Source organism: Monodelphis domestica, chromosome 2, assembly GCF_027887165.1.
Source record: "Monodelphis domestica isolate mMonDom1 chromosome 2, mMonDom1.pri, whole genome shotgun sequence".
NCBI classification, from domain to species: Eukaryota; Metazoa; Chordata; class Mammalia; order Didelphimorphia; family Didelphidae; genus Monodelphis; species Monodelphis domestica.
In genome coordinates, this window is record NC_077228.1 from 169,912,875 (window position 1) to 169,940,314 (window position 27,440).

General features: G+C 47.9%; 1 protein-coding gene and 1 long non-coding RNA gene across 10 annotated transcripts in view; one reads left to right on the forward strand and one right to left on the reverse strand.

The window, feature by feature from the left end:
• Positions 1-4,554: 4,554 nt before the first annotated feature.
• MEF2D (myocyte enhancer factor 2D) overlaps positions 4,555-27,440 on the forward strand; it is a 45,869-nt gene continuing 22,983 nt past the window's right edge. The window contains exon 1 of one of the 9 annotated variants that reach the window (XM_056816243.1): positions 4,555-4,732. The gene's annotated coding sequence lies outside the window, so the exon portion shown is untranslated. Of the gene's footprint in view, positions 4,733-4,974; positions 5,461-6,078; positions 7,721-19,853; positions 19,980-27,440 lie in introns of those variants that run through there. The other 8 variants (XM_007482075.3, XM_001374864.4, XM_007482077.3 and 5 more) reach the window with 8 other exon arrangements.
• The window catches only part of LOC107651351 (uncharacterized), a 77,211-nt gene continuing 61,945 nt past the window's right edge, over positions 12,175-27,440 (reverse strand). Inside the window, exon 4 of the long non-coding RNA XR_008916289.1 lies at positions 12,175-26,763. This is a non-coding gene — a long non-coding RNA (uncharacterized LOC107651351). The remainder of the gene's footprint in view (positions 26,764-27,440) is intronic.

A 27,440-nucleotide genomic window follows, 5' to 3' on the forward strand; every position in this document is an offset into this window, starting at 1 on the left:
GATCATTAGGTTTAGAGTTGGGATGACCTGGATTCAAATTTGTCCTCAGACATTTGCAGGCTACGTGACCCTGTACAAGTCACTTAACCCCACTGGCCTAGCCTTTGCCCTTTTGTCTTAGAGTTGATACTAAGATAGAAGTGTATAATTAGAATTTGCTCCCCAGGACTCTCTTTCCCAGCATACCATTTGCATATACTGTGTATGTACTAATGTGGGGAAGATATATATTTGAGGTAACCCACCTCCCTCTTTCTTTTTTATTTCCCTCTTATCCCCAAATTATTGTAATTCCCCCTTAGAAAAAGAAATATTGTATGTACCTTTAGTTAAAGATCTTTAGCGATAGACATAAATTGGTTATGTGTACTGATTCATTGGGAAAACTAGGCATGTAAATCTGGGAGATTTCTACATGCTTGTTTCCCAATGGAATCACAGGGGGAATTGTATAATTAGAATTTGCTCCCCTGGACTCTCTTTCCTAGCATACCATTTGCATATCCTGCATAAATACCAATGTAGGGAAGATATAGATTCGGGTAATCCTGCCTCCTTTTCTCTTTTTTCCTAGGAATGGAGTTTGTTCAAGTTGGGGTGAGAGCCAGGCAGGAGAATTTTATTCACATGGTCATACTTAAGCTTTGAACTTCTATTTCTTCTACTTCAAATGATTACTAAAAAAATCTTATAAAATATAATAATAATTTATTGGATATTAATTGAAATCTAACAGAAGGTAAGGGTTAAAAAAAAAAAGATCTACAAGGAGCATGGAGGCAAGGGACTCTCCAAGATGATTTCATGGTACCACCCCCATCCCCAAACGACTTTGAAAGATAATATGGTTTGATGGAAATAATGCTATCTATGAAGTCAGAGGGCTCAGGTATGAATCCCTGGTCTACCACCTACTAAACTATATGACCTAGGGCAAATAACAACTTCTCTGGTTTTCTCACCTAAAAAGGAAGTGATGATGGGATTGAACTACAGGGCCTTGAAATTTCCCTTCCACCTCTCTGTTCCTATGATCCAATGGTCTGTGCTTAGAGGGAAAGAAGCCTTTGCCTTAGCACTGAGGCATTTCTCTTTAACAGGCTGGGTATATTGGGTAATTAGGGAGCCTTGCTTTATTAATCACAATAGAAATTTCAAAGGATTTAATCTCTCAGGGGCCTTTGAAATATCCTTAAGAAGTTAGGCTGCTTTTTCCCCAAAAGAATGGAGGAAGAAACTGAGTATCAGGTCTCTTAGATCAATAGCACTAATTCAGTAAATCTCTTTCTCCCTCTCCATACCCCTTCTCTAACACACACACACACACACACACACACACACACACACACACACAATCAGCTGGAAAAGAGTCTAAATCATGTTGACTAATCTCATTTTACAGATAAGGAAATCAAGGCCCAAAAAGTCCACCAGTATAGTGGAAATTATAATGGACTTGGAGTCTGAGAACTTGGGTTCAAAGCCCAGCCTTATATTAGCTTTATCTTTTAGGGCCTCAGTTTCTTCATCTGAAAAAAACAAAAACAAAAACAAGGGGTTTGAGCTGGTCTTTAAGGTTAGAAGACACCTTTGAATCCTGTGATCCTATAAGGGAGAAGCATTGTTAGAGAGGTGGCTTCAGATACAGGAAGATACAGATACAGAAGGTTCAAATACTGCTTCTGACACATAGGTACTGTGTGACCCTAGGCAACAGTCTAGGGCCATAAATATGGAGGGGATGCTGTTTGACATTAATAGAAATAGTTTTCTCACTTTATTCTTATACTATTTGAATCACAGGTCTAGTCTCTATACACCCATGGAAACAAGATCCTAGTGTCAGAACTTCCAGGAATATTTTGAACTGAAGATTTCATGGGGCAGTTGTGGGTCTAGAGGGGAGAAGATGGTTGGAAGTACATTCATGCATATCGTTAGTTTAGTGGGGGCATTATCAAGACTCCTCCCTGCTCCTTAAGTTGACTCCTTCCTACTATAATATAAAGCCTAGCCTTACTCTTGTTTGTTTGTTTGTTTTCATGGAGAAGTAGTCCAGGGAAAAGCATATGCTACAACTTGTTCTTCCCCCTTCCTTAAAGTCTCAGTGCTGTAAAACCTTCCTTCTTGCTCTAGCACTCCCTCAACATGCTTTTCTTGGAGCTCAGTGGGGGCATGAATGTTCTTTCAGAATTTCATCTCCCAAAATCAAGTGCTTTTCTCAGCTGTTTCTTCAGTTCAGGACCCCTAGGGATTATATTCCTCCCCTCCTGTGACATCATCAGTCATCAGATGGCTCCTGGCCCTTTAATAGCCACCCCAGGTGACTCACCTTCCTTCCTCATTCCTTTGTTCTGGACCCAACATTCCAAGCTGGGGAGGACCCAACAGCCAATAACATCCTTGGAGGGGTACCAGTCTGGCTCAGGATTGGTCAGATCTCTAGTTAGCGGGATGCTGGCCCTGCAGGTCTTTTAAAGGGTGGGACTAGGAGCTGGTACAAAGTTGGGGGTGGAGGGGGGCAGTATGGTGGTGGTGAAGGGAAGTAAAGATACTTAGGTCTTTTGGTTTCAAGTCCGAATTGGCTTTTGTGGGCTGTTTCTATACATTAAGAAGAATCATCCAATTAGGGCTGGGCAGGAGGGAGGGATGGGGTGCTTGGAGAGCTTCAAAGTAGGACTGTAGACAGAAGGGTCAAGAGGCAGGTCATTCTACCCTGCCAGTTCCCTGCTGGGCTTCCCTATCCCCTTTCCTTATTTATTTTCAGCTGCAGTGAGTGTCCTGTCCAGGTTAGTTTTCCCCGGCCCCTTCCTGTAAAGCCTTTTCCAGCAACCGCTGATCTCTCCAGTCTCAACATTCTGCTTTCCCGACGGAAACAGCCAGAAAATAAACACCCTGATGACTAAACGGTTTCTTCAGCTAAAGCCTAAGGAAGTCCTAAAAATAGAGACCGTCAAATAAGGGGAGGTTTCCCACTGCTGGGCTGGGGAAAAGGGGAGGTCAATTTCATCCATCCTTTTGCCCCCACAAAGGGCAAGTCTCTCTAATAACCAAATTGAAGCTGTTGTGTCCCTGAGACTCCCCAGGGAAATGCAGTGAAGGCTTTTACCCTGTTCATCAAATCTAGTTTCCATTCCTTAAGACTGACTTACACAGAGTATACTCACAATCTGCTAACCGGGTAGAGACCAGACCTGTTGGGAGCTGACAATCTGTAAGGAGACCAGGTGGGACATTGCTTAATCCTGGAGGGTTCCTGGAAGAAGGCCCAGGAAGGAGGGTTTGGAGAAAGAGGCCAAGGAAATAGGAGCCTGTTGGCTTTGTATTACTTTATATACAGTACTACAAGATGAGCTATCAACCTAAATGCAAAGCAGTCTTTCTGATGTCTCCTGTTTGGTTTGAGAAGGACCTGGAGAAATTAATCAGTTCATTTTCATGCCTCTAGACTCCACAATCTAGTCCAAGTTCTTCTCCAAGAAATGGAGAAATGGATTTTTATCTGAGTCCACTCAGTAGAAAGCAGGTCTGAAAGACCCCATTGTTTAAGTTCCAGTTCTGCCACTTACTAGCAGTGTTTCCCTGAATAAATGACCTACTCTTCTGCCTCAGTTTCCTCGTTTGTAAAAAGGGGATAATAGAACCTCTAATATCTCACCAGGTTGTTGGGGTCAAATGAGATATATGTAAAGTCACGATAACAGGGAGCATTTATTCCTTGCACACAATGCCCTACTAAAGTCCTATTAAGAATCTACTGTGTGCCCTATTTAAGAACCTACTATGTGCCCACTGTGGGCCAATGCTAAGGGCTGGGGATATAAAGAAAAGAGTGTTAAAAAAAGGCCCTGTACTAGAAGAGCTCATCATCTAATGGGTAAAACGACAATGCAAACTAGGAAAAACAAAATACTGAAGGATAAACTGGAGATAATCCACAGAAGGTAGGCTTGGGTGGGGTGGGAGGGGGGTGGGGATGGACCGGGACCTGGAAAGCGCTTTAATAGAAAGTAAAGACCTAAATCCTATCGGTAATTACTCTTCTACTGCTTTGTGATCTGATCTCTTGAAGTTAGGTCTGACGGACAGTATCAAGGAGGCAGAGGACTCGCGTTTGTTTGGGGAGATGGGCATTCATGAGGGTAATGCCAGCTTCGGGAGCACTGAAAGATTTGACTGGGGCAGCCGCATTTAAAACAAAACAAAAAGGGCCAGTCCCCCTTTAATAAGATGTTTTCGAGGGTGTTTCCTGTGCTGGGGGAAATTAGGGTTCCCGCCCCTTTAAATTGCCCCTTTGGCTGCGCTCCGTGGGCTGCAAGCTCCGGGGATGAGGTCACCCAAGAACTATGAGCCTGTAGCTTTAAATTGCTAGGCGTCTCCGGAGCCGGGCGGGGGAGGGGCGCAGGGCTGCCGCTTGCAGGTAGCCCGGGGAGCCGCTCAGCCCCCTCCCTTCTACCGTAGAAAGCCTGCCCCTTTAAGCCAGGTTGAGCATCCTCCAAGCTTTCGCGAGGCTGGGGCTGGGGGTGGGGAGGATTCATGCACCCCAGGAAGGAGGCGCCTGGCGCTTTAAATACCGCCCCCTCGGGGCCCCCCTTCCTAATTTTCTTTAACTCTCCTCCCCAAGGGAAGGGATGGCACCAAGACCACCCCACCCCAGGCAAAGCCCCTCCGCCCCGAGAAGCAGCGCGGACAATCAGCTCCTCGTGCAGTATTTCGCACCGGGCGCGGGGAGGTAGAGCTGTGTGTGGTGGGGGGGGGTACTGTCCCTTTAATAGCGCCCTGGCCCGGCTTCATATCTCCCTGTCCCTCCCTCCTGGCAGCAGCGGCGGCGGAGGGATCCGCGACTACTGGTAGCGCTGCAGCCTAGCTTAGGGTGGGGAGGAGGGAGCAAAGAGGGCGGTAGGCGCGCTGGCGGGGAGGGGAGCGGAGGGGGAGAAACCGTGCTGGGCCGGAGAGGGGGTGGAGGAGGCGGAGGAGGGAGGGGGCGGGCCCCAGCTCCCGGGCCCACCCCTCCCATGGCTCCGCCTCGCGGCCCCCATGGGGCCTTCCTATTGGCCCCCCAGGCTGCCCGTCACCCTGCCACCTCCTCTCCTCCCCCCCTCCCAAGCTAGGCTGAGCTGTGCCTACGTCGGCCTCGGCTCCCGGGACTGTAGGAGTTACCTTTGGAGCCCAAAAGGAGGAAGGAAGAAAATATATCAACAACCGCGGCGGCTCGGGAGCCCCAGCCCCGGACCCTTCCTCCGCTCTACCCCGGCCCTAGGACAGGGGCCCGGGACCTCCCGGCTCCACCCAGGGCCCGGGCTGACGCTTGTCTCTTTAGTTATTTTTCTATATCCCCTCCCCCCTGGGGAAAAAAAAAAACCCCACCACCTTCCTGCGCTTGGAGATCCAAGAGGAGAGAGGACCACCACTCTTTCGCCTACCCCCTCCCGCGACACCTCCCTCCCCCAAAGGGGGTTGGTGAGTAGAAAAGAAATAACGCGCCTATCACTTTAAGAGACCCGCCTCCCCCCTCCCTTGTCTTCCCCCCCCCTTGGGGTGTCCGGGACTAAGGGGGCTCTCAGGCCATTCCCCCGTCAGATGGGATGGGGTTGTCCGGCTGTGTCTTGGAGGGACAGGAGAAGCGGGCGTAGGGAAGGGGTAGGGGAGCCAGAAGCTGGGTGGCCGTGGGGGTTACAAACTGACCAGGTGTGTTGGGGAGGGGGAAGCTACTGGGATGCCAAGGAGCATACACCCCGGGAGGGAAGTGATGTCCCGGTGGAATGTGGTGGGTGCTGGGACCTTGGTTTGGGAGAGGGTCGGAGGGCCGGAGGCTGTGGGCCTGGAGGGAGTTTGGGGGGGGGCACTAGGGTGACAGCCTGGAGCGACTGACATTTTAACAGCCGGCCCTCCCTCCCTGTGCCGCCTGTTCCCTCCTCCTTGGCCCAAAATGGTGCAGAAGGGGGCCTGGGAGGGTGATTGGAGGGTGGGGGTGGGGTGGGGGAGCTGCAGCTGTTTGGGAGGGAAAGGGGGAGGGAGGGGGGGGAATGTTGTTCAGATGACACCCGGGCTGGGTGGGTGGGTTGCTCTGTCTCTGTGTGTTGGGGCCCAGTTTGGCTTCTGTGACAGCTGAGAGCTGGAGATGACAAACAAGCTGAAGGGGAGGAGAGTCTGGCTCCGAAGATCTGACCTCCCACCCTGGGTCTTTCTTTCCAGACCCTGGACCTTGACCCCAGTACCAGCTCTCAGGTTGAAATCTGGTTGAAGACCCCCCCCCACCCACCCATCGCAGCTACCCACAGCCCCACCCTTGGGGTGGATAACAAACTCCTAGCCAGAGTTTGCAGCTGTACAACATCTGGGGAGTGGGGGGCTGCAGGAGACAGCTCTCTGTCCCCCTCTTCTGTCTCTCTCACCCAGGGTGATTAGAGCTGGGTTAGGGAGTGGCGAAAAAATAGGTCTGCTTGGGGCCCCTTGGCCTCCTTGTTTTAGGGACTCCAGGGGAAGGAGAACAGGAGGGACCTCACAGGCTAGCACTTTACTCTTGATGTCTTTGTGATCTTTCAGGTCAGGGCAAGGGGTAGGGGGGACAACACAGATACCTGGGCCACTGCTCAAGTTCTCTGCAGGTTCTTCCAATTCATGTACTAAGCTCACCTGGATCTTTCTAGCTGTAACATTGAGTTGGAGACTAGAACAGGGATGGGGGCAAGGGGATGTGCTGAAGGCAAGAGTTGAAACTTCTCTGGAGTGGTAGTGGTATCTTTGGGGAAGGGGGTGGAACCTTGTAGGACTTTGCAGTGATGGGAAGTTCACCGTCTGGGGCAGTGACCTTGGGCCTCTCTAGTGGCTGGCTACAGGGAGGGTAGACTGGAGAGGAATGAAATTGGAAGTTCCGGAGCAAAGAAACTGTCTACTCTTTCCTTTCCCACCCAAACTCATTTTCAGGGATTTCTTTCTTTCTTTCTTTTTCTTTTTCTTTGGGGGTAGGGTGGCGCACATGCCTGTATGTTATGGATGTTGTTGCTAAGGGAAGCCAGTTTCTAACTTGATGGGCAGGCTATGAGGCTGGGGTAGGGGAGGAAGACTGGGATGACCCTCCCCTCCCACCCACACACATTTACACACCCTTCTTCCTCCCATCTCTCCTCTTTCAACCCCTAGGGACAGGCTGCTCTAGGCCTCAATGATTCCAATCGGGAATGAATTTCCTTCCTGTTTGCCTTCTAAGCCTGGGAAAAATCTGTTTGGGGGCAGGCAGTGGAGAGGTGGCTTGGGATCAGAGTGTCAGTATCTGAAAGCCCTCTTAGACCTTCTTTTTGGGTAGGAATCGTGTGGGCCTATGTGATTTGAACACCCATGATCCTATTTAGTCTATGATATATGTTTGTCCTCTCCAAAGGGAAAAGGGAGAGGGCAGAGAAGGAACAGTTTCTCCCTTCTCTGGGGAAAGGAGGGTCCAGTAATGGTCTTTCCTTTCCTAGGAGCCCAGAATAGTTTACTGTTTGACCCAAAGTCACACTGAAGATCTATGACAGAACTGTCATCCACCTGGTCCTTCCAACAAAGCCTTGTCCTGGATGCTGAGGGAGCTAGAAGGGGTGGAAATGAGGTTCCAGTCTTTATGGGAGTAGGAAAAGAAGAACTCTCCTTATGGCATAGATGTCGAGACAAAGGCAGATGATCCAGACAGAGCTCCAGACATCAGCCTTTCGGGGTACACTTGGAGCAGATCTTGGAGGTGGGTTGGGATAGACCTCAGCTAAATCACCTCTAGCTATACTGTGTCCACAACCCTCAAACAGGAGTTTCCTCCTGAGGGATGCTATCTGGACTGTAGCTGACGCTATCAGCTGTACCCTTTCTTCCCTTTCTTCACATTGGGGGTTGGAGAGATGATGGGCCAGACTCCCCTGCTCAGCCCCTCTTGCAGCTCATAGGCAGGGAGGTACGGTAGTCTCCCTAGCTGCTGTTATATAATCTTTCCTGCAGGGTTTTTTTTTTCCCTTTATCCACCACAGGGCTTGCCTGGATGGGGGGGGGGGTATGGGGAAGGAAGAAGAGCAGGATTGGCAGTGAGAGCCCCCAGGTGTGTTGGCTGATACTAAGACACAGAGACAAGGACAGCCTGGCCTTTTGGAGCCCTAAGCCCCAGGGGATTTGAGATCAGCTGCCCAGAGAGGGTATGGGACTTCCTGAAGTAGTAGGGACTTGACACAAGACCATTCTGTTAATTCTTCCTTCCACCTGGCTCCTTGTATGGCAGTCCTTCCTTGGCCTGTATTGTTCTCTGCCATTCTTTTATTCCTATTCCTGTCCCCTGGGAAGTCTGTTTAAGTCTAACCTCCTTTCCTTATGCTGCAGAATCAACTTTGTTCGTGATACCCTCTGAAGAGGTAGAGCTCATCAGGGACCCCAGAGAAACCCTCTTCAGAGTCTAGAATATGACATAAACCTGCTCTTCCCAGAGTCTCCAGACCCTCTCTTCCCCCTTTACACTGAAGACTAAAACTAAAGGAGGTCCAGATTAGGCCCTCCTAGTTGCTTTGTTCTGAATTGGGTCTCAATAGATCAAGGGCCGATCAGCTCCTGAGCCCCCTCCCTGGGTTCAGAAAGTAGTCAGAGAGATCATACCATTCCCGCCCCCCCCCCACCTCTGTAATCTCAAATGCTTTTGAGGTTGATGCTTTGCTGCATTGACTAGAAGATAATAATTTTTAAACATAAATATGGTAGAGGTGGATATGAGTGTAGGGCAGAATGATGAGGGTTTCTGGAAAGACGTTCATTTCTTTTAACCCAGGATTTTGGACTTGTCAGTGATCTCAGAGCACATTTTTAAGAGGTCCTATAATATGATGGAAAGAACACTGAATTGGTGTAAAACCTGAATTTAAATCTTAGTTCTACCTCCTGCTTCCTATGTGACCTTGGACAAGTCACTTTCCCTCTTGGAGGTTCTCTGTTTGCTCATCTGTAAAATAAGGAGGTTGGGTTGGTAATCTCTCAGGTCTCCTTCTAATGCCAGATCCAGTGATCTATGATCTCTGTTCCAGGGACTAGGGTTCTCTCTCTACTTCCTGACTGTCAAGAGATCTTGAAGTACTTTATGGCTAGAGAATGGCAAAACACTCTTTGGCAAAGTGCCCTGGGTTATTATCCCCCTTTTATAGGGAAGGGAGGGGATGGTGATGGCTATGAGGCTTAGGAGCTGGCTGCCCAGAGTCTGTGGCAGAGCCTCAGCGTCACTGTAATCGCCTGTAGCTTTTATAAGCCCCCACTTTGCTCTGGGTCAGAGTCAGGCCTCTTAGTGGCTTACTCACTAGGCCTAGCTTATGGCAGTCCAGGCAGCCCCTAGTGCCTGGGGAGGGAAGGGAAGAGTCAAGTGGCCTGGGAGTCCAGAAGCTGTCCAGGTCATGGTGGATGCTGTTGTTGAGTCTGTGGATCACAACTGAAGCAGGAGATATCTAGGTGAGACTGCAAGAAGACTTTTATTTACACCCCCACCCCCAGTGTTGGAAGAGCACAGCTCTGACTTAGAAACTGAAGGAGAGGCTGGGGGATTTCAAAGAATTTTCTTCTCCATTTTCCTACGGAAAGGAAATGTGAGCACAAGGACAGACTGTATCCCCTGGAAGACCTTGACCTTTGCCCATGTAGGCACTGTACTGTTTGATCCTTAGTCTATTTATTTTTAACACCCCCACCCCACCTCTGTCCAGGGCTAGCAGCTAACTGGGAACTTACTGGGGAGGGAGAAAGGAAGGGAATATGTGCATGCATGTGGGCTTGATGGATGCTTGCTGTTTCAGGCTGCCTGTTAGCAACTCTTGCCCCAAGTTCAGAAACAGGTAAAAATGTCTAGATGCATGGACCTGCTTGTGTTTAGTACAGTCCATGAACAGGGGCACACCACATACAAGCAGGGGTTGATAGACAAAGAAATGGTGGTTGACCTCATCTCAGGGATGGAGCTGCTTCTTTGCAGGCACAACCGCAAAGATGATTATAGGATTGGAGATGCGGAAGATGGGGTCAGAGAAGACCAAGCTTTCAACAAAGAATCACCCTAGGGCATAGGGTCCCCCCTGTTGTAGGATGGTGGAAACTAGACAATAGATGGGACTTCCTAGTTGCTAGGGAATGGGCAGTGACCTTTCATTCGAAGAAGGAAGATAAGATGACCTTGCCCTTCTATTAGGGATGAGTGTATGTGTAAGATCCTTTCTCCACTCTACTAGCTGAGCAGCTATGTGGTCTTTGGACAGACCTATTTCCTCCATTTTCATATATAAAATGAGGGAACTGACCTTGACTATAAGGTCAAAGATCTCCTCTACCTATGGCAGTTTTGTGCCAGGTTGGCCTTCCTGCCTCCCTTCTACTTCAGAGTAAAAATCAGAGCCTTGGGAAGAAGGGCTTTGTCCCTCCAGCTTCTACCTGTCCTGGGTCCTACCCATGCGGTGACCATATTTACCAGCTTAGAATTGCCCTCCTGGGGACCTTGGACGATAGATCCTATCATTGGCATTGGGCCCATTCTTGGCCAGAGAGCTTCCCCTCCTCCCCAAACTGGCACTGTGGAGCATCTGTTATGCCACTGAATAAGAAAACAATAGTCTCTGCAACCCCTAACCACTCCAAGACCCTGAGTGGAATATCTGGGATACGACTTAGCCTGCAGCCTATACAGTGGCCCAAGGCTGACCCAGAGAATCACTGGACATTAGGATATTGGAGGGCATTTAGTCCAACCCGGAGATTTTACCACTGAAGAAACTGAAGACTTTTTCCAGACTTTTTTTGTGTTACTTCCCTTCATGTACTTGGTATTCCAGCTAAACTGGTGTTTAGTCTAGCTGCTACAAGAAATGCCATCTCTAGTCTCCATCCTTTTGCACACAGGCTGTCCCCCATGCCTGGAATGTTCTAATCTCTGGCTTCCTTCAAAGCTCTTATCCTACCTCCTTAGTAAAGCCTATCTTGGTTCCCTCCCTTCTACCCCAATTTTACTTTTGCATACCACACAATTATTTTCTATTTTTTTCCCTGTATAAATAAATGTTTATCTACTGGTAGAATGTAAGCTCCTCAAAGGCATGTACCATTTTGCTCAGTCAGCCTGGCATGGTGTCTTGAACATAGCAGGCCTTGATACATGTTTGTTAAATAAGCTTGAGGAGGGGAGAGGCTTTTATTCAAGGTCACACAGCAAAGAGCAAAGCCGGGACTCAAACCCAGGGCTTCCAGTGTTCTTTTCTCGGGGAATTTCACAGAGCTAGGTGGACAGAAAAATGTACTTTTGAATTTCCTGGCTGTGAAGGAATCTTCTAAGTCCAAAGATGACCCTTTGTCCCTTCAGAGCTGGGTGGGTGGGGGGGAAATATGGTTTCCTCTTTGCCTTTGGAGAATGGAAAGAGTAGAAAATAGGCCACAGAAGAAAAAACTGAGGGGTTGGTAGTAATGGTATCATTGTTATGTTCTTGGGGAGATTCTTGGGGTCTCCATTTGGGTCTCTCCAGGAGGAAGGAGAGGTAGAGATAGAGAAGGGCCCCCTACGATGAAATATAACCTCTTCTGTTGGGCATTTAAAGCTTTGGCTCTGACCTACTTTTTCTAGGCTTATTACATGTTATTCCCCTTCACAAAGAACTCCATGGTCTAGCCCTACTGGCCTTCTGGCTGCTTTTCTTCACACATGACATTCCATCTTCTACGTCCATGTCTTTGCACAGACTGTCCCTCTCCACTCCCCGCCACCCCCCACCCCCCCATGCCTGAAATGTCCTCTCTCTTCACCTCCATATCTGAGAAGCCTGTTTCCTATCTATGAGGCCTTTCCCAGTGTCCCTAATTACTTTCCCTATGAAATTGCTTTGCATTTTCCTTACGTGTATTTTATATGTGATAGAGTGACTGTTTCAAAGCCAGGAGGTCCTGGTTTCAAGTTCTGCCTCTGCCATATATTGGCCATGTGACCTTAGGCAAATAATTTCATTTCTCAATTCTCTAGGCCAGCAGTTCCCAAAGCATAGTCTGGAGGTCTTTAAAGCTAAAAAACAAACAAACCGTTTTTATTATACTAAGATGTTATTTGCCTATTAAAATACTCCTTCTCTTCACAACTATGTGAGGCCCAATTTTCTTCAGATACTTCAAAACACCATATCACAACAGATTGAATACAGAAACAGATAGGAGAATCCAGCTGTCTTCTATTAAGTTATACATTAAAGACATTAGCAAAAATATGTAAAACAGTACCACTCTTAATTTTCACTAAAATGTTATTTTATGAACATGTAATGGGGTTGTTATTTTAAATAAATTAATATTTTAAAACTTTACCAGCTTTGATTTCTAATATAGTAAATATCAATAGATGTAATTCACATAAACAAAAGCTCTTTGGGGTCTTCAATCATTTTTAAGACTGTAAGAGGCCCTGAGGCCAAAAGTTTGAGAACTGCTGCTTCAAGTCACCCTGTAAGATAGCACATTACCAAGAAAGTGTTTTATTTCCTGGGGGCTCTCTATCCCATTGAGGTCACAGGCCCAGTTTCTAGTTTGGGCTGTATTTGGGCTATATTCTTACATGTGCATGTGCCAGTCTTTGTGCTGCCCCTTCTGGGAAGGAGGTCAGGCAAGGACTGGCTCATTTTTGTAGCCCTAGCACCTTGCATGGTGCCTGGCACATTGGAGACCCTTAATGAATGGTTATAGATTGGTTGTAGTGGGGGGATTAGCCAGCAGAAGGGAGGTGTTTTTTTTTTTTATGGAGGCCAGAAGAAGCTGCCTCTGAATCCCAGGGAATAGGAAAAATAGCCAACCTAGTTGTTCAGGCCAGGAATGGGGTCTTCTGGTAGGGAAAGGACACACAGACACGACAGACCTCTCCTGGACTATTGGTCATTCTGCTGTGGAGTTCTTTTTAGGGTCAGGTATAGGACTCTAAATTGAATGAGAGAAGAACAGGCTAGGAGTGGGAAGAGCTGAAGCTAGACTAAAGGAAGGACTTCCCCAAAGGGTTTTGAGATTGGAGCCAATGGCCTCTTTTCATTTAGAAAGCTGAAGTGTAGACCTTCTTAGTTTCTGGGGGCATTATTTGGGCTTTCCTGAACTGAGAATCCAAGGAATTATAAGCTGGCTAGAACAAGTCTTATGGAAAGCTGACTTCTTTTCAGACACCCTTGAGCTGGGGATGGAAAGGGACAAGTTTCAAGAGCATTGGGAACTGGAAAAAAACTTAGTGATCCTAATGTTCAACTTCACTTTACAGCTGAGGAAACCGAGGCCCAGAAGGTAAAAACAAAAAATCACCTAAGATGCTTGGGTTGGTCACTACCAGACATCTCTATTTCTCTAGTCTCTAGAAGGACTGAGTCTGGGCTGAGGGAGAGTGAAAGCATCTGGGGCCTAGGGAGGGGGCTTCAGCTGAGACACTGCTGAGGTCATATTGAGGCCAGACCCCAGGCCAGACACTTGAGATGATAAGAAAGATGGGACATCCCCTTTGGGTATCTCTATCTAACCATGGCTCCTTCAGACCCCAGAGTTCCCCATTGAGCCTCCTTTCCAGATTCCTACTCTTCTGTTTGCTGCTTTAATTGTCCTCATCAATGAGTGAAAGGGTTGAACAAGATGATTTCCAAGATCCCTTCCAACTCCAACATATTCTATGTCCCAGGACCCCTTCCAGCTCTATAATCTGTAGTTTTTGGAAAGACCTAGATTTCATCACTGATATGAAGGACAAAGAACCCAATCCAGTTCAATTTATTAAACATCTATTATTCGTTATGTAGGCATTGTGTGAAGTACTTGGGATACAGATGAATAAAACACAATACCTTCCTTCAGTGACCTTACACTAGAACAAGAGATTAAGACTTAAACACAAATACAGTAACAAAGATTCAATGGAAAATGAGAGGAATACGTGGGAGAGGTCAAACAAGAGAGGGAAGAGAGACTAGGGAGCCCTGCTCCCAACATTATAGAGGAGGCAGTGGGACCTGTGCTGGTCCTCCAGGGACAGAAGAGTCTGCATCAAGACAAAATATAGCTCCAACAGGAGGGATATTTAGGTTAATTTCCATGTGGAAAGTTGTCAGGAGACAAGCTAGAGTGGATTTATCTTCTGGGATAGTCTTCCCAGAAGATAAATCTACCCCCTCCCTTGATTACCTCTTGGATTGGAAAGAATAATGTGAAAACCTGGGAACGGATGTAATAATCTCACTCATCTGTTCCTGACACCTTCTTTGGAGACCCCTAGGGGTATTTTGAGACCCTTTCATAATAATACTAAAGCATTTTATTTTCCAATATGATAAATATCAATAGATTTGATCCATATAAACAACAGTTCTTTGGGGGGGTCTCAATAATTTTTTTTAAACCGTTACCTTCCATCTTGGAGTCAATACTGTGTATTGGCTCCAAGGCAGAAAAGAGGTAAGGGCTAGGCAATGGGTGTTAAGTGACTTGCCCAGGGTCACACAGCTGGGAAGTGTCTGAGGCCAGATTTGAACCTAGGATCTCCCATCTGTAGGCCTGGCTGTCAATCTACTGAGCTATCCAGCTGGCCCTCAATAATTTTTAAGAGGACAAAAGGATACTTTTTTTTTGAGGCCAGAAAGCTTTGAGAACCACTCCAGGGTTAGTCTCTCTAACCCTCTTGAACTATGGTATGTAGGGAGAACAAGGGGCACAGAATCAAATCATAGATTTATAGAATGTCAGAGTTGAAAGAAACCATAGAAATAATTGAGTCTAGCCCCCTCATTTTATAGATGAGAGAACTAAGACCCACAGAAACCAAATGACTTGCCTAAGGCATATGATTAGTGGCATAGCTGGAATCAGATCCCAAGTTTGACAGACAGATAGTTCAGGGCTCTTTCCACTTCATCCCAAAAGATGTTATTGGATAGATTCTAGGCACCTCTTTTCAAGGAGCTCTAACTCCCTCCCCCCCTTTTTTGGTCCCCAGGCTCTTTATGCTGTGAGGGACAGTGGAGGCCCATAAAGAGATGATATGACTTACAGCTGCCTTTATGATGAAGGAGGGGGTGGGGCTGACCAGTAAAGGACAGGTGTCTCTTTCCCAGCTGGTTACTTTTGTCTTCTCCACCTGTCAGCTTCAGAGTGTGGAGAAGAGGAAGGAGAAGAAAGATTACTAGCTACCCTCTGCCCCATCTCCTTTGGATAGCTCTTTGGCTATATTTATTTCAATTCAGGCATTTGATGAGTGCCAACTCTGTGCAGACACAATACTAGATGCTGAGGATACAAAGACAAAAAGGAGATAGTCCCTGTCCTCAAGAAGCTTACTGGGGGGAATGCAACATGGATGCAGATTAGAAAATGCAAAGTACTAAAAAATAGCTTCAAAGAAGAGATAACACTAACCACAGAAAGAGTAAGAATAGATCTGGAACAAAGGACTCCATTGCAGATATTAGGGACCAGCTCTGTGCAAAAGTGTGGAGGCAAGAGGTTTATACTTTGTACTAGTTGCAACTTCATGGGGAAGAAGGGAAACTGTGGCAGACAGAATGAACTAGAGAAGGCCCAGTGAGGTGGCTGGAGGTGGGGCCAGAGAGTAGTGGAGGAATCACAGGGGTCTGACCTTATCTCAGAGCTGTGTCCCCAAGAAAAGGAGTATGATGAAAATAGATGGGGTTAATGAGGACTACATTTATGTCTGCTATACCATCCTATCCTTCCCCTTCCCCATCCTCCCTCCTCCTTTCCATTCATGGCACCCTCTTCCCCAAAAGTATTATGTTAATCTTATACAAACTGCCCTCACAGTTGACCCTGGCAGGGTCCTCCTCTGTCCATCTCTGATCCCTGCCAGTAATTGCAGGAGCCTTATCCTTAGCATGTGGAATTGGACCCAGAGAGCTGTGTGCATAGGAACTGGGTATGACCAGTGAACTGGCCCTTTAAATCCTCCTTGACTCCCCATCAGGTCACCCTGTTTCTCTGGGAGGATTTGCTTCTTCCTGATTGGATTGGCCTCCTTTGAATCCTTACCATAATTTCATGTATATAGCCTGCTTCATTTAATCCATAGTCTTCCCAACCCTCACTGCTCCCCAGCCAAACAAAAGATAGTATTCAGTCTCTCAACCAACAATCATGTATTAGTTGTTTATTATGTGATGGGCATTGGACTTGGTGCTGGGGATTAAAATCAAAACAACAAAAAATAAGTCTGCCCTCAAGGAGTTTATGTTTTATAAAAGACAAAGTGTATTTACTGCCTTTGAAGCTGTTTCCTTGTTCTGATGGTTCAGAATCATTGGGGCCAACTTTCTCCTTCCAGGCCACCTCGCTCCCAGCCAGGCTGGGGTCTCAGACTTGTTTTAAAGCAGAGAAGGTTCTCAGCCATTGCTTAGTCCCTTCTGTTATTGCCTTGTAGTTCCCCGTCATCACTCCCTGCCTTGGCCTGACCCTGCTAGTGGTTCTCACCCTGTGCCTGTCCTCCCCTCTTCCCTCCCCCTTGGCCTCCCATGGCTTCAACTGCTGGGCTAGTGCCCTCCTCAGTTCAGTGAACAGTTATTAAACACCTACTATGTGCCATGAAGGCATTGTGTTAAGTTGCTTAGGATGCAAGGAAGAGAGACATGTTGTGGCTTTTTTGGAGTTGGGAGTAGGATTATGGAGGGAAGACATTCATAAATAATGAGTAAGACAAGGGAGAATGAGCTAAAGGCAAGGGTGAGGATCAGGCAAAATGCTATGAAGAATTTGGAGAGAAAAATCACTTTAGTGGGGGGAGGGATGGAATGTTGGGACCCCTGCTGTTCCTCTGAAGTTTCCTGATGGAAGTGGTCCCTGAAGGCAGGGGAGGATGGACTTCAAGCAAAAGACAAGAGGCAGGTTTGTTGAGGGTCCATTTCTAGTTGGTAGGGCAGTGTGGAAGAAGCCAGAATGATTAGGGGATACTTGGAATAGTCAAGTTTGGCTGGGATGTAACATAACTAAAAAGTAGTATGAGATAAGGTAGGGGAACTAGGTGGTGCAATGGATAGAGTGCTAGGCCTAGAGTCAACTTATCTTCCCAAATTAAAATCTGGCCTCAAACATTAACTAGCTGTGTGACCCTGGACAAGTCACTTATTCCAGTTTGCCTCTGTTTCTTCATCTATAAAATGGGGGAGAAGTAGAAGGCAAACCACTCCAGTATCTTTGCCAAGAAAATCTCAAATGGGGTCATGAAGACCCAGATGCAATTGAACAACAACAACAAATGGGAATCCTTTGACCTTGTCAAGCCAAGCAGTTTATTGAGGATGCAATAGGGAGCTACAGGATATTTTTGAGCAGGGGAGTGACAAGGTCAGGCATATGCCGGGGGTTACTTTGGCTCTGAATGAAGGATACTACCATTCTGGAGATGGTAACAGTGGAATGGAGGGAATGGATTTGAAAACCTGTGGAGGAAGAGTTGACAGGACTTGGAAACTGATTAGATGTGAGCAGAAAGGGAGTCTTCTACCTTCCCCTTCCTTTATTCCAGGGCTGGGCTGAACCAAACCCTGACCCCTTCCCACACCAACGGCTCTTGGGCTCCTCCAGGCCCAGCTGGGACTTTCACTTCTGCCTTGGGACCCTAGAGGGAAGTCAAGGAGGGAGAGCAGCAGGGTGATGGGGCTAACTGTCCCAACGGCCCCCACCTTTTTTCTCAGAAGGGGAGGAAATAGGCTAGCTTTACAGTTGGAGGGATGGAAGTTAGACAGAAGACAGGACTGACCAAATCCTAAAACTGAGAATGAAGGAGAGGAGGGTGGTCCAGCTTTGTTTCTCAAGGGCTGGCCAACACCAGTGGGAAAGAGGGAATTCTCAGAGGAGACAGTGATTTGTCTTCAGGATTGGCAGTGGAGGTAGGGTTTGAACCCCATTTGTAAAATCCAGGAAAAGATACATGAGAATGGATTTGAGGTCAGAGGCTCTGAGTTTGAATCTTTACTCTGTTTCTTGCTGCCTCTATGACCTGGGACAAATCATACTCTGGGTATCATTTTCCACACTGGTAAAATGAGGTGGTTAGCCTAGGTCTGGACTACTCAGAGTGTAGTCTGGGTGCCTGAGTCAGAGGGTCCAAACTGCTTTCATTCTAGTACTAATATGTTTTAATTTCAAATATAGTGAATATCAGTAGTTAGAACCAGTAAAAACAGAAGCTCTTTGGAGTTCCTCAATAATTTTTGAGATCATAATGGTATTCTGAGACCAAAAAGTTTGAGGACAAGTCTGTTTTTCTAGTCTTAAATCCTATGGCGTCTGAGTAGAGGTGACAGGGACCATTTTACCCAATCCAGCGCTCTCATTTTAAATTTGAACAAACTGAGGCAAAGAGAGAGCAAGTGATTTTCCCAAGATCATACAATAGAATTGCTTCTAATACTAGAAATGAAATGAAATTCAAATGGGGGGGGGGCTTAAATTAATTTCTCAGGGAGACCCTAGAGACCAGAGGCCACTGTGGCAGGATCCAGTAAGACTGTGTAAATTACCATGCAGATAAGTAGCTTTTAATCATCAGCAGGGCTTCCTTTAAGCCAAATGGAACAGGGGGTCAAAGGTTCATAGATTTGGATCCTGCTGCCAGTTACTTGCTATTTGAACTTAGGGAAGCCATTGAATCATCCAAGGACAGAGTTTTCTCCTGGGAAAAATGAGGGATTTGAATTAGGGGATGTCTAAGATCCCATCCAGTTAAGCTATGAGTTAAGGACAGTAGGGCAGGCTTGGCAACCCTTGGTTCAGAGGGATCCCAGCTTTTGCCACTTTGTACCTCTGAGACCTTGGCAAATTCCTCTTTACCTCTGGGCCTCAGTTCCCTTATTTGTGAAGGATGGGATTGGACTATTTGACCTCCAAGGTCCCTTCTAGCTCTAAATCTCTGATCCTATAATCCTCTGATCTACATTCTGCTCCCAGCCTTTGGCCCTCCTCAGAGGACCTTGTTCACCAGAAGGATATTATGCCCTTTTGCTTTTGGTCGGTAACCTAGGCCTGGTCAGATTCCCATGGCACCTCTGGCTCTTCTTTTTATTGGTCATTTCCCATGCCCACCTTCCCACTTCCCAGCTCCACAACAGTTAACATGTCTTCCCTTTCGGGTCTCCGGGTAAGGAGAGGCCTGCATCTCTTTATCTTTCTATTGTTAAGCGCCCCTTCGGAAGTTCCTTCTGGAATCTAATCTCCATCCTTCCCGTGGCAGCGTTGGCCCCACCTTGTCCTCAACCATCTGAGCTTCTTAAGCTATCCCAGCCTCTAGAGAGCCTGGAAATCCCCAATCAGATTTCTCTTCTCTAAGCCTTCATCTTTCCCCCCTTCCCCTCCCCTTCTCAGAAAGATAAGAGTCAAAGCTATAGAATGTCTGAACGAGAAAGGATAGTAGAGATTGTCTAGTGCAGTTCTCTCGTTTTCCATATAAAGCTGCGTTTAGAGTCTCCACCACCGTGTGCACCACAGCGCCGGGTGCTGGGGGTCTCAAGTCGTCACAACCTGTCCCCTTTGGCACCCAGGGTTAGGGTTAGAGATGAGGAAGGGTGAAGCCGTCCAGCCCCCGAAGGGAAGCGATCCTGGGTGTTGGGGGTGTTCCACGCCCAGTTGGAAGATCACCCCGGAACCCCTGGTCTCAGAGTCTGGGGGTTGGTTGCAATGACCCTTCCATTTTTCCCCTCGGAATCGAATTTCAAACCCAGTGGGAGAGGGGGGTGGGGCCAGCTGATATGTGGGTGGGAAGCCACCATGAGTGTCTGTCAGTCCAACTACTTACTCCCTTGTCCCCTCCCCCAGCTCCCTGCCCCATCCTTCTTGCATCTGTTCCTGTCCCTTAAGCCACAGTAGTGGTGACTCCCCAGAACCCCGTACTCCCTCTGGCTTTGTCCCCCTGACGCCTGGGACCCTCGACTCCAGCCCAGGCCTCCCCTGGAGCTAGCTTTCCTCACCCTACCCTCCCTCCTGGGGCCTCCTTGGTGAGTTAAAATTAGCCCAGCCTGGGGCATAAAAATAGCCCTGGGCTGCCTAAGAGCGGCCAGGAAGGCCTGGGGGCCCTGCTTGGGGGTGGGGGTGGGATCCTCCGGCTCTTTGAGCCCTCGGAGGTTGGTGGGAAAGTGGTCAGTACCTTCTTGCTCCTGATTTTAGAGTGGGATGGGGTGGGGGCTGGGGAAATCCGGCCTGACTAACCCGAAGAGAAGAGTCCTTGGGCGGAGCCAGGAGGGTCAAGGTGTCCCAGGGGGCCCCAACTCAGCGCCTGCCCTCATCCCCTCGCCGAGAGGCACTTCCCAAGTGTCCGACATTCCTCCCTCCCCCTCTTTTCCCCCCAAGGCCACAAACCCTGATTTCTGGGAGGCTGGGATGGGTTGGGATTAGATGGCAGCTTTTTCCTGGGATGGCTCCTTCTCACTCCTCTCCTGGCTCTCTCAGCCTTCTCCCGGGCTCTGCCCTTCCCCACTACCTTGGTAAGGCCTGGGGGGAGGGGAGGGGAGAGGAGAGAGGGAGGACCTGTAGTTGGGGGGGGGGGTAATGACAGGTGTGGCAAGCCCGACCTGCAGTGGGAATTCCTTCTGCCTCCCTCCGGACCATCAGTGGGAAGAGAGAGACAGACCCCTTTGGAGTTTCAGGCAGAATTTTAGTGCTGGGAGTGTGTAGAGATGCTGAGGGAAAAGGAATCTGGTCCGGAAAGGAGACCCAGTGCTAATTAACATGAGCATTGCCCAATGCCAGACTTCTTTTAGTCAGTCAACAAACATCTGTTCCTTTGCTTTGGACCCAGCAGATCCGTTTACGTTTTCTATCCTCCAGTTAGTTGCTGAACTCGGGGACTAGGCATGAGGCTAGGAGGATTCTTGGGCCCCAAGAAGAGCAGGCTGGGGAGGGCGGCCCTTGGCTAGGGCCAGATGGCTTGTGGTCTCTGGAAGAAGGTGGCTCAGACATTGGAACTGCCGACTGTCCAGCCCTGTCCTCTTACAAAGGAGGACATTGAAAAGTGAAGGGACTTGCACAAGGTGGCCCAGGCAACAAACCATTGGAGAATTGGGCTCTGAACAGAGGACCTTGCACTCCAGATCCGGGCTCTTTCCACTGCACTCTGATGGCACACCAGCTGCATGTTGGCATGTGGGTCTATCTTTGTCCTTCCCTCTGACTCTGCGCTGGTATCTCGCCTTCTTTTTCTCAGCTCCTTTAAAAATGAGGGCTCCCTTATAACCCCTCCCTGCTTCTTGTGAGCTGCTAACGAGGCCCAGCCTGGCAGTGGGGGTGACAGGTGGATCTGACTGTGATTCTCTCCCCTCCCGCCTTCTCTTCTCCATGCCCTGCAGCCCAGCCCAGGGGAAGAGGCAGGCAGGAGAGGGGGTAACAGACTCTCCCTTCCCTGGTGATGGAACTGGGGTTTGAAGAGAGCAGTCACCCTTTCTCTTTGTCTGGGAGGGTTGGGTTGAAGTCCCATTGCTGGGGGACTTTGAGTCACTCAGGCATCCTGTGACTCAGTCCCACTCCTCCTCCTCCTCCTCCTCCTCCTCCTCCCTTCTGCCCTAGAATTGGGAGGGAGAGCATTGCTCCTCCCCTCAGGAGTCCTGGATGGATGGCTCTCACTTGGCCCTGGGAGCTCCTGAGGCTTGGAGAAGGGCCACCTCTCTATACCATCGAGGTGCTTTGAGATCTCATCACTTAATTCAGCAAACATTCATTAACACCTACTATGCACAAGACAGGGGATGTGGATACACGCTGGGGTGCAGAGATAGCCAATTAATTTTTGCCATCTGCAGTTGCAGGAGGAGATGGGAGTTAGCCAGGAGGAAGAACTCCCTAGTTTCCCTAGGTGGGGTGGGGTGGAAATCCTGCTGGTGGACTGACTCTGTCCCGCATCAGCCTCCCAGAGCTCCTCCAATTATGGAGGAAACTTTGGCTCTCAGGGCTGTGTCTCCCTCGTGCTCCCCTCCCCCCCAGGAACCAAGATACCATCAGTGATCATTCTGAAAGTGGAGGTTTGAGCTTTGCTTTGATAGGGGAGGTGTTGAGCTGGGGGGGGGGGGTACATACAGGCCTGTTTCTCTTTATCTCACCCTCTGCCTGGAGCCCCTCCCTCCAAGTCCATTTGAACATAATTTGCATTCTTCCCATCCCTCAGAAAACCCCCCAAACCAACCACCCCAGATGCCAATCCTGTTGGTGCTGCTTGAGTTGAGGCAGAACCAAGGCTCTTTCCTTGCTGTCTCAGCCCCTCATACCTGTGCCTGAGTTTCTTCAGGTCTTCTAGATTTTAGTCTCAGCTCAGTCACTGACTGACTGTAAACCATACTTCCATGGCCTTTACTTTAACCATCTGTATAAAGTGTGAGGGAAGTGAGGCTGACAAGATTTCTTTTTAAACCCTTACTTTCTGTCTTAGTAATAACTCTAAGAGACAAAAGGCTAGGGCTAGACGAACAGGGTTAAATGAAATGACTTGTTCAGGGTCACACAGCTAGGAAGTGTCTGAGGTCACATTTGAACCCAGGTCCACCCATTGCCAGGTCTGGAGCTCTATCCATTGTGCTATCTAGATATCTAAACAGATGATTTCTTTTTCTTTTTTCTTTTTAAAGACCTGTCCCAGATCCCCATTTGGAGAGTCCTTCCAGCTTTAACATTCCATGACTTCCATTGTTTTGAGTCTCTCCCTCCCCAGGTTATAGATGATAAACTTGCTGCTGGTGGCCTTCTGGGCCTCCTCTGACCATCATCTCTGGATGACTTCCTCTCCTCTCTTTACTTCCTCTCCTCTCTTTACTACTTCTCTATTGACCAGTCTCCCCTGGCAGTCTTCTGATAGCCCAACGTCCTTTTGCTCATGAACACTGGCCTTTCTGCCTTGTATGCAGGTTTAGCCTATGCTCTCGACCAGTCCCATGTAAAATTCCTTCCAAGCCTTCTTTTTCTTGCCTCCCCCCACCAGTGCCCTCCCTCCCCAGGAGTGAATGAATCAGCAGTTGCAGCTTCTGAGGCGTGACTCTTAGGTGGCATCGAGAGTCACAGCTGTGGCTGAGGAACTAGGGTCACAGCACAGAGAAGGGTGAGAGGAAGGAAGAGATCCTGGCAGGAAGGGGGAGGTGACACTTGGCATGGGCCTCCAGTCTGACCCTCCATCTCCATGCAGGGACTGATCTTCCTTCCCACCACAGAAAGAGCTTGTGTCAGAGCAGAGCCCTGGGCTAGAGATTGGAAGTGGGGGGTGGTTATCTGTCTGGGAAGGCTTCCTGGAGGAGGAGGATGGGAAGGCTAGAGGAGAGAGTGGTTCACATCTGGAGCTCATGTTGTCTCAGCCTCTGGCTTCTGGCAGTTGATTAGGTAATTAAACAGAGGGCTAATTAAGCAAGCACAGGTGTTCATTAAAGTCTTTCTAATTGGATGGGAGGGGGCTTTGAAGGACTGGCCTCACTTTTGAAAGGGCTATGTCTGGGCCCCTTCTTATCTCCCATTTTCAGGGTCCACTCATCCCTTCTTCAGCACTCTCCCCACCCCATTCAACAGAATGCCCTGACTCTGTGGCTAACTGGCACTGAAGAGCCTGAAACAAGTAGAGTGAAGAGTGAGCTTCCCAGCAAGAGAGCAGGAAACCGTGAAACTGGGCCTGGGTGGAGTAGGGGGAGGTCTGGGAGGAGGGTGCACTTCAGATTTTGTTCTGCACCAGTTTGAAATGGGCCCTGAAAGCAGGAGAGCCAGAGAGGTCAGACAGCAGAGAGGACTGCCCCTTGTTCAGAACGAAGAACAGCTGGCTCTATAAAGTACTTTGAGATCTAAGGGGTGGAGGTGGGAACCAGCCATTTTAACCCTTTCTTCATGGGTATATTCAGGTATCTATTTCCCTGTCTGGCCCCCACACCTCCCCCATTCCCTCCTTTCTTTTCCCAATACTGATCCCTCACCCATCCCAGCTCCCCCTGACAGGAGGCGGGGGTGGGGGTTGGGGGGGTGGTGTTGTAGGAGACCAGCCAGGGAGCTGGTTGCCAGGCAACTGTTACCAAGGCAACCCCATCCTTTCTATCTTCATGTGCCAGGGGCTGCTCCTTAGATGGCTTTAGATCCCTATCCACCCTAGGAGCAGGGAGCAGAGCAGGGCCCTGGGGCCAGAGAAGAGAAGGCTGAGGGGGGATTCACTGGCCCACCAAAGGGAAATTCTTTGGGACTGGGGGAGCACCTATGCTGCAGTGGGAGGAATGACTTTAGGAAGGATTCACTTCAGGGAGGACAGAAGGTCAAGATAAGAGATTGGTGAGGGGGGGTATGGGTGTCCCTTTGGGGGGAGAGACCTTATGGATGGAGGCTATACTGCTAGGAACAGTTTCTAAGGCAGTACAATAGTGGAAAGAAGAGAGTAGAATAGTGGAAACTTTGGATTCTGAATACTTGAATTTGAATACAAGTCATTTGATTTCACTGAGCCTCAGTTTCCCCATATGGAAAAATGAAAGCAGTAAGATTTTGTTTTATCTACCTTACAAGATTATTGTGTGGAAGGAGCTTTTGTAAACCTTAAAGCACTTTAGAAATGTATGTCATTAAAACTTAGAGTGGGCTGGTGTGTGTATGATAATTACTTCATTTACTCATCTCATTTTATGGTTCTGGGTGCCTCAGTAAGGGAGACTGTCTTAAAGCAGTTCCTCTTGGATATATCCCTTCTTCCATCTAATGAACCCCTTTGTACAAAGTTCCTGACCCTCTGGACCCTATATACCTGATTATCACATTAAAAACTATGGCATTTCTGATAGAGACCTAGATTTGAGTTTTCCCCTCAGACATTTGCTACCTTAAAGACGTTGAGCAAGACATACCTCGGCAGAACCTCAGTTTCTTAATTTGTAAAAATGAAGCCCTTTCATCTCTAAATCAATGATCCTATGATTTGCACTGTGTACTTCATGAACTTACTGGGAGGAAAGCACTTTGCCAATTTAAAAATGCTATACAGGTATTAATTATTTCTAACATTATTATCCTCAGTGTCCTAATGTCCAATTTTGTTGTGGTTAACTCTTTTTTTTTTTAACCTTTACATTCCATCTTGGAGTCAATACTGTGTATTGGCTCCAAGGCAGAAGAGTGGTAAGGGCTAGGCAATGGGGGTTAAGTGACTTGCCCAGGGTCACACAGCTGGGAAGTGTCTGAGGCCAGATTTGAACCCAGGTCCTCCTGTCTCTAGGCCTGACTCTCAATCCACTGAGCCACCCAGCTGCTCCCTGTGGTTAACTCTTGGACAGCTAAGTGGTACAGTGGATAGAGAGCTAGGCCTGAAATTGGGAAGACTTACTTCTGGAGTTTAGATTTGGCCTTAGACACTCCCTGCGCAAGTCACTTAACCCCATTTGCCTTGGTTTCCTCATCTGTCAAATGAGATCAAAAGGAAATGGAAAACCACTTCAATATCTTTGTCCAGAAAACTCCAAACGGAGTTTTGAAGAGTAGGACACAAATGACGGAACAACATGTTAACTCAAAGATACAGTTGAAAGAGAACTCAAAGGTGTTTGAGTTCAACCCATAACTTTCCAACAATCCTCTAGACAATATGCTTAATAAGCATTCATTAGGTCTTTGCTTGAATACCTCCAGTGATGGGGAACTCACAACTTTTGAAGGGAGTCAGTTCATCCCACTTTTGAATAGCTTTAATTGTTAGATTTTTTCTTATAGTGAACTGAAATCTACCTCTTGGGAATTTTTGCCCATTTATTTTAGTTCTGCCCTGCTGGAGCCAAGTAGAATCCATTCAGTCCTTCTTTTAAAAGGCAGCCCTTATACTACATGATGACAGCTGTCTTTTCTTCTCTAGACTAAATACCCTCTTCAACAGATCCTCATGTGGCATGGTGGCTATTCTTGTTGGAGAGATGATCACTGTCAGCTTGGATTGGGGTTAAATGGTTAGATTTTCAGCATGGATCCTTCTCTATCCTTCCAAAAGATCTGGGGGACTTTGATTCAGGCAGTGTTGACAGGAATACTATAAGGGGGTCATAAAGTTTAGAGTCAAGAGCACCTTTAGAGATCATCTAAAGGAACCACTTTACTTTATAGATGAGAAAACTTGGGTCCCTAAAGAGGAAGTGACTTGCTCAAGGTCAGTCAGATAGTAAGTTACAGCTGTAAGATTCTAGCACAGGCCGTGTGACTCCAATTCTAGCACTCTTTTCCTTTTTTCCACTTTTCCACCATCATAATGGAGGGGAGGGTTGGGAGAAGAGAAAACAGTTGTGCTGGCTGGGGTATGTTTGGGAAACTCTTTCTGATTGTTCTAGTTGTTGATTATAGCAGAGTGAAGGGAGAAGAGCTGGAAGCTTAAAGAGACTAAAGAAAAATAGACTAATTAGGGATGTGCTACTTCAGAAGGACAAGAGTTCTCTGGGCAGTAGTGGAAGGATCCCCAATATGGGAGCTGGGACACTGGTATGAGGAAGGAGGGGCCCTGGCAGATTTCAGCTGGAGCTTGTGGAGGAGATGGTATCAGCTGCTGAGAGGCAGATGGGGCTGAAAGCCAAGACACTGGCCCTAATCACAGCTCAGCTGCCACCCCATCATCTCCTGACTCCCTCAGTCTTGAGACACTTTCCTGTTAGAATGTTTCTTGACATCAAAAACTATCTTCTGCCTTCCTTTGTATTCCTTTGTCCTTAGCAAGTGTGCTGGAAAAACAGTAGGTGCTTAATATTTGTAGGTTTGTCTTGAGCAGAAATTCTTTGGAGTGTGTATGAGGATCTAGAAGAGCTGACACTACAGAAAAGAAGTATGGAGATTAGGCCACAGAAAGGACTTTTAGGATAGCAAAAGGGGGCTGTGCTATTGCTTAAGGAGAATTAGAAATAAAGAAGCTCCTAATGGAGGCAGCATTGGTGAACCTTTTTGAGATTACATGCCCACATTTCACTGTCAAGCTGCCTGTGAGCCCCTTGAATTCCCCCAGACAGTGGAAGGTGGAAGGGCTCCCATTGGGTTGTTGAGTGGAGGATCAGGGCATGTGAACATTGTCCCCTGGTGAGGTGGAGAAGGGGAACAGAGCAGCCCTTCTGGCATGCCGGGGCATGAGTGCAGTGCCTTCACCAGCATGGACCATGGGGATGCATAGATATACTGACCGTAGCCAGATTCCCTCAGTGGGCTCCAGCTCCCTTTCAGCCTTTTCTAGAACTTTAGTGGCCAAGATTCAGCTCTTAGCCCTTTGCATTTGTTTGAGGGCAAGGATAGCTGAGTCAGAAGCAAAGCGAGAACATGGAGCAAAAAGACACATTTAACGGTTTTGAAGCCTGGCAGCAAGGGAGGTCACCTTCTTTACAGAGTGCATCAGTGGCTATCGCCTCCTCTTGGTCATGGGCAAATGTGTTCCCTATGACTCTAGGTGTTCAGACAGAGGTTTTTGAAGGATCTTTGTGAGATAGGGGTTAGATTTGTTT